This window comes from Palaemon carinicauda, chromosome 7 (genome assembly GCF_036898095.1).
Source record: "Palaemon carinicauda isolate YSFRI2023 chromosome 7, ASM3689809v2, whole genome shotgun sequence".
Classification (NCBI taxonomy): Eukaryota; Metazoa; Arthropoda; class Malacostraca; order Decapoda; family Palaemonidae; genus Palaemon; species Palaemon carinicauda.
The window spans coordinates 70,187,296-70,197,295 of NC_090731.1; positions in this window are offsets into that span (position 1 = coordinate 70,187,296).

Genomic DNA, 10,000 nt, shown 5'->3' on the forward strand with positions numbered 1-10,000 from the left:
TTTCCAAATTCCTCCATGACAACAATTAAGTTGGACTTCGGTAAAAGTAACAGTGCAGTTAAGTAGGTTTCGTAGCTACAATGTGTGGTGTTTTGTAACTGAAGTTTCATATTTCTGAATGAATATTTAAACTTCATGACATAAACAATATAATGACTAAAGCACAAGACTCAGATTGGTTAAAATCACCCATGGAAATCTGTAGCGTAGGTCAAGGACGGTGGTTCCTCAACATCCGGATCTCAGTATTGATAATGTTTCTTTAAATATGTATGACTCTTTCAAAATTTTAGGTGTGATTCTCGACAGTAAATTTACTTTTGAGAAACATAAAAGGTCTGAGTCTTCTTCAATTTCACAAAAAATAGGCTTATTGAGAAAGTCTTTCAAGATTATCGGTGATCAATCTATTCTGAAGAAGTGTTTTAATTCTTTCATTCTACCTTGTTTTGAGTATTGTTCTCCTGTCTGGTCTTCAGCTGCTGATTCTCATCTTAATTCGTTGGACAGAAATTTACGGTCTATTAAATTTCTTATTCCTAATCTAGATATTAATCTCTGGCACCGTCGTTCAATTGGTTCATTATGTATGTTGCATAAGATTTTTCATCCTTTACATTCAGATCTCCCTGGACAATTCATCCTGTTCGTAATACTAGGCAGGCAGTTAATTCTAATAGCCAGGCCTTCTCCATCACGAGGCTCAATACTACGCAGTACTCTAGAAGTTTTATTCCAGCTGTGACCAAGTTGTGGAATGATCTTCCTAATCGGGTGGTTGAATCAGTAGAACTTCAAAAGTTCAAAGTTGGAGCAAATGCTTTTTTGTTGACCAGGCAGACATAGTCTTTTTATAGTTTATTTATGACATATTTGTTTTTGATGTTGTTGATAGTTTATTATATGAAATGTCTGTTTTGACGTTGTTTCTTATTTTAGAATGATTTATTGTTAATTTGTTCTCTTCATTTATTTATTTCCTTGTTTCCTTTCCTCACTGAGCTATTTTTCCCTGTTGGAGCCCCTGGGCTTATAGCATCTTGCTTTTCCAACTAGGGTTGTAGCTTGGATAGTAATAATGATAATAATAATAATAATATATATATATATATATATATATATATATATATATATATATATATATATATATATATATATATATATATATATATATATAATAATAATAATAATAATAATAATAATAATAATACATATACCAAGGCACTTTCCCTGATTTTGGGGGGTAGCTGACATCAAACAAATGAAACAGAACAGGGGACCTCTCCTCTCTACATTCCTCCTAGCCTGACAAGTGACTCAACAGAGTTCGGCTGGTACTGCTAGGGGTGCCACAGCCCATCCTCCCCCGTTATCCACGATAGATGAAGCTTCATGACACTGAATCCCCTACCTGCTGCTGCCTCCCTGGTCTTCCAATGCACCGGAGGAAGCAGCAGCGCCTACTGGAACTGCGTCAAAATCGCCTGCTATTCATTCCTATTTCTAGCACGCTCTCTTGCCTCTCTCACATCCCAACCTATCACCCAGAGCTTCCTTCACTCCTTCCATCCACCCAAAACCTTGGCCTTCCTCTCAACTCTTGCATCATCACCTTCTTTAGCAGACAGCCATTTTCCATTTTCTCAACATGGCCAAACCACCTCAACACATTCATATCCCCTCTAGCTGCTAACTCAGTTTAAACACATTCAGTTTCTGTCTCTCCATCACTTTCATTCCCCACATCTCCGATCCATACATCACAGTTGGTACAATCACTTTCTCATACAGAACTCTCTTTACATTCATGTCCAACCCTCTATATTTTACTACTCTCTTAACTGCCCTCAACACTTTGCACCCTTCCTTCACTCTCTGACGTACATCTGCTTCCGCTCCACCATTTGCTGCAACAACAGACCCCAAGTACTTAAACTGATCCACCTCCTCAAGTAACTCCCCCATTCAGCATGACATTCAACCTTGCACCACTTTCCCTTCTCGTACATCTCATAACCCTACTCTTACCGACATTAACTCTCAACTTTCTTCTCTCACACACACTTCCAAATTCTGTCACTAATCAGCCAAGCGTCTCTTCCACGTCTGCAACCAGTACAGTATCATCCACAAACAACAACTGATTTAACTTCCATTCATGGTCATTCTCCTCTACCAGTTTCAATCCTCGTCCAAGAACTCGAGCATTCACCTTTCTCACCACTCCATCAACATACATGTTAAACAACCACGGCGACATCACATATCCCTGTCACAGCCCCATTTTCACCAGAAACAAATCGCCACTTCATTTCCTACCATAACACATGCTTTACTACCTTTGTAGGAACTTTTTACTGCTTGCAACAACCTTCCACTAATCTCATATAACGTCATCACATTCCACATTGTTTCTCTACCAACTCTATCATACGCTTTCTCCAGATCCATAAACGCAACATACACCTCCTCACACTTTGCTAAATATTTCTCGCATATCTGCCTAACTGTAAAAATCTGATTCATACAACCCTTACCTCTTCTTAGGCTATGGTAAGCAACTCTCCGAGAAGGACACTCCAAAATCATACCATTGTGCTCTAGTCTTGGGTAGTGCCATAGCCTCTGTACCATGGTCTTCCACTGTCTTGGGTTAGAGTTCTCTTGCTAGAGGGCACACTATTCTATCTTTTTTCTCCTCCTTTTTCTTTTTTTTCAAGTTTTCATAGTTTTATATAGAATATATTTATTTTGATGTTACTCTTCTTATAATATTTGACTTTTCCTTGTTTCCTTCCCTCACTGGACTGTTTTCCATGTCGGAGCCCCTGGCCTTATAGCATTCTGCTTTTCCAACTAAGGTTATAGCTTACCAAATAATAATAATAATAATAATAATAATAATAATAATAATAATAATAATAATAATAATAATAATAATAATTCTAATCCAAATCAGTTACTTAATACAGTAGTTTACTTTATATATTATAATACCAAGGTTTGTATCGTTAGGATAAAAAAAAATAACTTGGAAATTTGTCATATGTATATACATATATATATATATATATATATATATATATATATATATATATATATATATATATATATATATATGTATATATATATATATATATATATATATATATATATATATATATATATATATATATATACACACAGTATATATATACATACATATATATATATATATATATATATATATATATATATATATATATATATATATATATATATATATATATATATATATACATATACATACATACATATATATATATATATATATATATATATATATATATATATATATATATATATATATATATATATGTATATATATATATATATATATATATATATATATATATATATATATATATATATATATATATATATATATATATATATATATATATATATATATATAATCATTATTGTTATTATTATTATTATTATTATTATCATTATTTTTATTATTATTATTATTACTATTATTATTATTATTATTATTATTATTATTATTATTATTATTATTATTATTGGTTAGCTACATCGCAAGTTGGGAAAGCAAGATGGTACAAGCACAAAGGGTCCAACAGGGATTGGAAAGAAGGTAATAAATGGACAAGAAAAGTAATGAAAAATTAAAATAAGAATTATGAAGAGTAACAACGTTAATGTGTATGTATATATATATATATATATATATATATATATATATATATATATATATATATTATATATATATATATACATATATATATATATATATATATATATATATATATATATATATATATATATATATATATATATATATAAAATATTTACTTCATACAAGAGATAAATAAATATTACAGATTATCATTGAGAGAGAGAGAGAGAGAGAGAGAGAGAGAGAGAGAGAGAGAGAGAGAGAGAGATTTCATCAGTAAAGATGATAAAATAGCATAAAAAGACAAGATCATAAAAGTATATGACATCATGCGCTTTCATTTAAGCAACCTTTCTTAGCCCACTAAATCTTATACCTTAATTTTGTAACTGCTCAATCATATATAATTATTTTGCACAAGGAAATAATAAAGATATGATGAAAATTTTATCTATACACGTTTTTCATGAAGAGCATTTGTACCGACTCGCAGCGGTGCCCTTTTATCTCGGAGAAGTAGAATTATCTAGTCCAGCTAATCAGCGAGCAGGAAACTTTTCCGAGCGAGTCGGTGCACATCAGCCTCGCTAAAAAGAATTGACTATAGGTAAATCATCTTGATATACGAATCTCACTCATGAATTGACTTATCTAGTTATATAGGATTATCAGGATTAGAAATCCTTCATCATAATCTATTTATTATAGTGAATATCTTATTTCGTTAACATCAACCAGTTCAATTTCTGGTATGATTCTGAACTAAGATTAGTACTGTGGTAACACGTTCGCCTAGCATTTGCATGGTAGCAGATCGATCCCTGCCTGGGACTGTGAGTTGAGGAGGTTTACTGGAAAGCCCACTGATGTGGTTGGGCATCACAGTGGAGGATTAGGTTTGCCAGGCACACGTTCTGATGAGCATCTATTATGATGAAACTGGAACTGAAACTAGATACATTTACCTTGATGACAATGAGAATTAATTTTATAGCATATTTGTATTGACCGATGTGGTAACGTCCCTGACTGGTGAACGCCAAACTGTGGATCGAGTTCCGCTCAGACTTGTTTGTGTCTTTGGTTGCTGCAACCTCACCATTATTGTGAGTTAAGGATGGGGGGTTTGGGAGAGCCTATAGGTCTGCCGAGTCATCAGCAGCCATTGCCTTGCCCTCCTTGGTTCTACCTTGGGTGGAGAGCGGGCTTAGGCGCTGATCATGTGTATGTATGGTCAGTCTCTAGGGCATTGTCCTGCTCGATAGGTAAATGTCACTGTCCCTTGCCTCTGCCATTTATGTGCGGCCTTTAAACTTTTAAACTAAGATGACATGATCCATACATTTTTTTTTTCTTTGTGCGATGATTGGCAAAGGAATCCATTAGTGTAATGCTTGCCAATTGAGGATATTAATCCCCTACTGGGCACTTGAAGAACTAATGGAGAACTGAAAACCCCTTTTTATTATATCAATTTCGAGACTTTTCTAGGCATATTTACGCTTGGCAATTCTTTAAAAAAGTGCAATCCGACATAGCTAAGTTGCAAAAAAAAAAAAAAAAAAAAAAAATAGAGCCAGTGTGAGTGTGGGCTTCTGTGACTATTTGTGATAAAAAATTGCAAAAAAAAATTATTATACCATTTGTGTGTGTCGTAGACCCCATGTGGGGACGTGGCGCATGCGCAAAACTCTATTTATTTGAGATTCCCAGGGTTATTTCAAATTTTCCCCGAAATTAAGAGGCGCACAGAGTCATCAACCAAAAAAATTCTAAGGTTGATATATAGTATATATATGTGTATACATACACACACACACACACACACACACACACATATATATATATATATATATATATATATATATATATATATATATATATATATATATTTATATATATATATATATATATATATATATATGTATATATTTACATATATATATATATATATATATATATATATATATATATATATATATATATATATATATATATATATATATATATATATATATATATATATATATAAATACCGTATACGCACATTATATATGGGCCTATATATATATATATATATATATATATATATATATATATATATATATATATATATATATATATATATATATATATATATATATATATATATATATGTGTGTGTGTGTGTGTGTGTGTGTGTGTGTGTGTGTATACAGATAACTAAATAAATGCATGTTTAAATATAGGACATACACATGCATTTATATAACGATTCGAGCAGGGCATACACATATTACACTTTAAATGATAGCAACGCAGACTCAAAAATTATCCAAGAACATCTACTCCATTCCCCAAGACACACAAAACCCGAACCGCCAAATTCATCTTTTCTATAGCCCCGTGCCGAGGGCCAATGGCGACCACAAATCCAATTATATCTCGAATTGCAGAAGTGGAATCATCCAGAGTGAATCAAGAGGAAAGAGACGCGGTCAAGGGGCGTAATGAAAAAAAATCAGCAGTAAGAGTACATACAGACTCTTTAGCTGGTCCGGCCTTCCTAGAATATTGGAAGAAACTCTCTCTCTCTCTCTCTCTCTCTCTCTCTCTCTCTCTCTCTCTCTCTCTCTCTCTCTCTCTCTCTCTCTCTCTCTCTCTTGGAGGAGGCTCAGAATCAAATTGACCGCTGTATATAAAAGAGAACATGGGGAAAGGGATTTCATTGATGATGAGTATGCAGATGTAGCTGTTACACAGGCTACATAAATGTAAGTAAAATTGTATGTTTACAAAAAAAAAATAAAAAAAATAAAAAATTATAATAGTGATAATTAAGAGAGGCTGTGTGAGGGGGTCATGTCTTATTCATAATCTGAAGACGAATATTTCAAAACATACCGATTATGATAAATACAATAATTTCCCTAAGAGTTTGTTTATTTTTCCATTTTGTATTCCGTTCTGCTTTTTCCATAGTTGCAATGATATTTGATTAATTGACCTTGCGGAATCCCAAAATTTTATATTAAGGGTTGTGGTGGCCGATGTGGTAACGTCCCTGACTGGTGAACACCAGACTTGGGTTCCAACCCCGCTCAGACTCATTAGTTTCTTTGGTCGCTGCAAGATGCGGGTTTTGAGAGAGCCTATAGGTCTGGTGAGTCATCAGCAGCCATTGCATGGTCCTCCTTGGTCCTAGCTTTGGTCGTGAGTAGGCTTGGATGCTGATCTTATGTATATATGGTCAGTCTTTAGGGCATTTTCCTGCTTAATGGGGCAATGTCACTCCCTTGCCTCTGCCACTCATAAGTGGCTAAATAAAAAATGGCAAATGCTTTTGTGCATAGTTTGAGATACTACTGCTAGAGAGTTATTGGGTCTTTTGACTGGCCCGACGGTACTACATTGGATCCCTGTCTTTGGTTACGGCTTATTTCTACTTTGCCCGCACATACACCGAATAGTCTGGCCTATTCTTTCCATATTCTCCATTTTTCTCATACATCTAACAACACTGAGATTACCAAATAATTCTTCTTCGATCAAGGAGTTAACTACTGCACTCTAATTGGTCAGTGGATACTTTCCTCTTGATAAGGGTAGAAGAGAATCTTTAGCTATGGCATGCAGCTCTTCTAGGAAAAGGACATTCCGAAATTAAACAAATGCTCTCTAGTCTTGGGTGGAGCCATAGCCTCTTATCATGGCCTTTCACTGTCTTGGGATAGAGTTCTCTTGCTTAACGGTACATTAGAGCACACTATTTTGTCTAATTCCTCTTCCTCTTGTTCTTTTTTTTATTTTAAGTTTTTAGTTAATACTTGAAAGATACATTTCAATGTTGTTACTGATCTTAAAATATTTTATTTAAATTGTTCATTAATCTCTTGTAGTTTATTTATTTTGTTATTTCCTTCCCTCGCTATTTTTCCCTCCCGAGGCCCTTGGGCCTATAGTATCCTTCTATTCAAACTAAGGTTGTAACTTGGTTACTACTACTACCACTACTACTACTACTACTACTACTACTACTACTACTACTACTAATAATAATAATAATAATAATAATAATAATAATAATAATAATAATAATAATAATAGTGTATACAAGGCGAAAACATACGAATTCTTCAATGCTTTATACAAAGTACATTAAAATACACAATTTTCTATATATTTATGATAAATGAAATAACCCAAAATCTATGAAAAATGAAATTTATTAAAAGAAGGGAAACTCAAGGAGGACATTGATAAAGATGACAATAATAAAAGGGAATTAAAGTCTAAATGTGATCAACATAATACAGGTGGAAGTTGAATAAATAAGAAAATATGAAAAGAAGGAAAACTGAAGGAACACACTGATAAAGATGAGGATAATAAAAGGGGAATCGAAGTCGAAATGTGATCAACATATTACAGGTGCAAGTTGAATAAATAAGAAAATATGAAAAGAAGGAAAACTGAAGGAACACACTGATAAAGATAAGGATAATAAAAGGGGAATTAAAGTCTAAATCTGATCAACATATTACAGGTGCAAGTTGAATAAATAAGAAAATATGAAAAGAAGGAAAACTGAAGGAACACACTGATGAAGATGAGGATAATAAAAGGGGAATTGAAGTCTAAATGTGATCAACATAATACAGTGGGAAGTTGAATAAATAAGAAAATATGAAAAGAAGGAAAACTGAAGGAACACACTGATAAAGATGAGGATAATAAAAGGGGAATTGAAGTCTAAATGTGATCAACATAATACAGGTGCAAGTTGAATAAATAAGAATATATGAAAAGAAGGAAAACTGAAGGAACACACTGATAAAGATGAGGATAATAAAAGGGAATGAAAGTCTAAATGTGATCAACATAATACAGGTGGAAGTTGAATAAATAAGAAAATATGAAAAGAAGGAAAACTGAAGGAACACACTGATAAAGATGAGGATAATAAAAGGGGAATTGAAGTCTAAATGTGATCAACATATTACAGTTGTAAGTTGAATAAATAAGAAAATATGAAAAGAAGGAAAACTGAAGGAACACACTGATAAGGATGAGGATAATAAAAGGGGAATTAAAGTCTAAATGTGATCAACATATTACAGGTGCAAGTTGAATAAATAAGAAAATATGAAAAGAAGGAAAACTGAAGGAACACACTGATAGATATGAGGATAATAAAAGGGGAATTGGAGTCTAAATGTGATCAACATAATACAGGTGGAAGTTGAATAAATAAGAAAATATGAAAAGAAGGAAAACTGAAGGAACACACTGATAAAGATGAGGATAATAAAAGGGGAATTGAAGTCGAAATGTGATCAACATATTACAGGTGGAAGTTGAATAAATAAGAAAATATGAAAAGAAGGAAAACTGAAGGAACACACTGATTAAGATGAGGATAATAAAAGGGGAATTGAAGTCTAAATGATCAATATATTACAGGTGCAAGTTGAATAAATAAGAAAATATGAAGAGAAGGAAAACTGAAGGAACACACTGATAAAGATGGGGATAATAAAAGGGGAATTCAAGTCTAAATGTGATCAACTTATTACAGGTGGAAATTGAACAAATAAGAAAATATGAAAAGAAGGAAGACTGAAGGATGACATTGAAAAAGAGGTAAAGAGAATACAAGAGAAAGTAGAACCCCGGGGAACAGCATTTGAAATGGGGAAAGGGAGCAGATGAGATATTGCGTTATTACATAAATCTCTTGAGTAAGATCACAGAAAATAATTCCGCAAACACAGCTTCATAGCAATCTCTTTCAAATAAGTCTGGGATATCGAGATTTACATAAAAGGATTTTCCCTAAGTCAGTAGAGATAATGAAAAAATATCAATTAGGGCTCTGGTGGGAGATGTGGTAACGTCCCTGACAGATGAACACCAGACTGGGGTTCAAGTCCCGCTCAGACTCGTTAGTTAGGTCAGTCGCTGCAACATCACCATCCATGTGATCTAATGATTGGGGGGGGGGGGTGGATTTGGGGGAGTCTATAAGTCTCTCCACTGAGACATCAGCAGCCATTGCGTGGGCCTCCTTGGCTCTAGCTTGGGTGGAGAGGGGACATGGGTGCTGATCATATATATATATATATATATATATATATATATATATATATATATATATATATATATATATATATATATATATATATATATATATATATGGTTAATCTCTATAGCATTGTTCCACTCGATAGGGCAAAGTCATTGTCCCTTGCCCCTGCCATTCATGATCGGCCTTTAAACCTTTAAATAAGGAAAGGAGGCTACCGATATATATTGCCTTACTAATGCCATGCTGTTGCT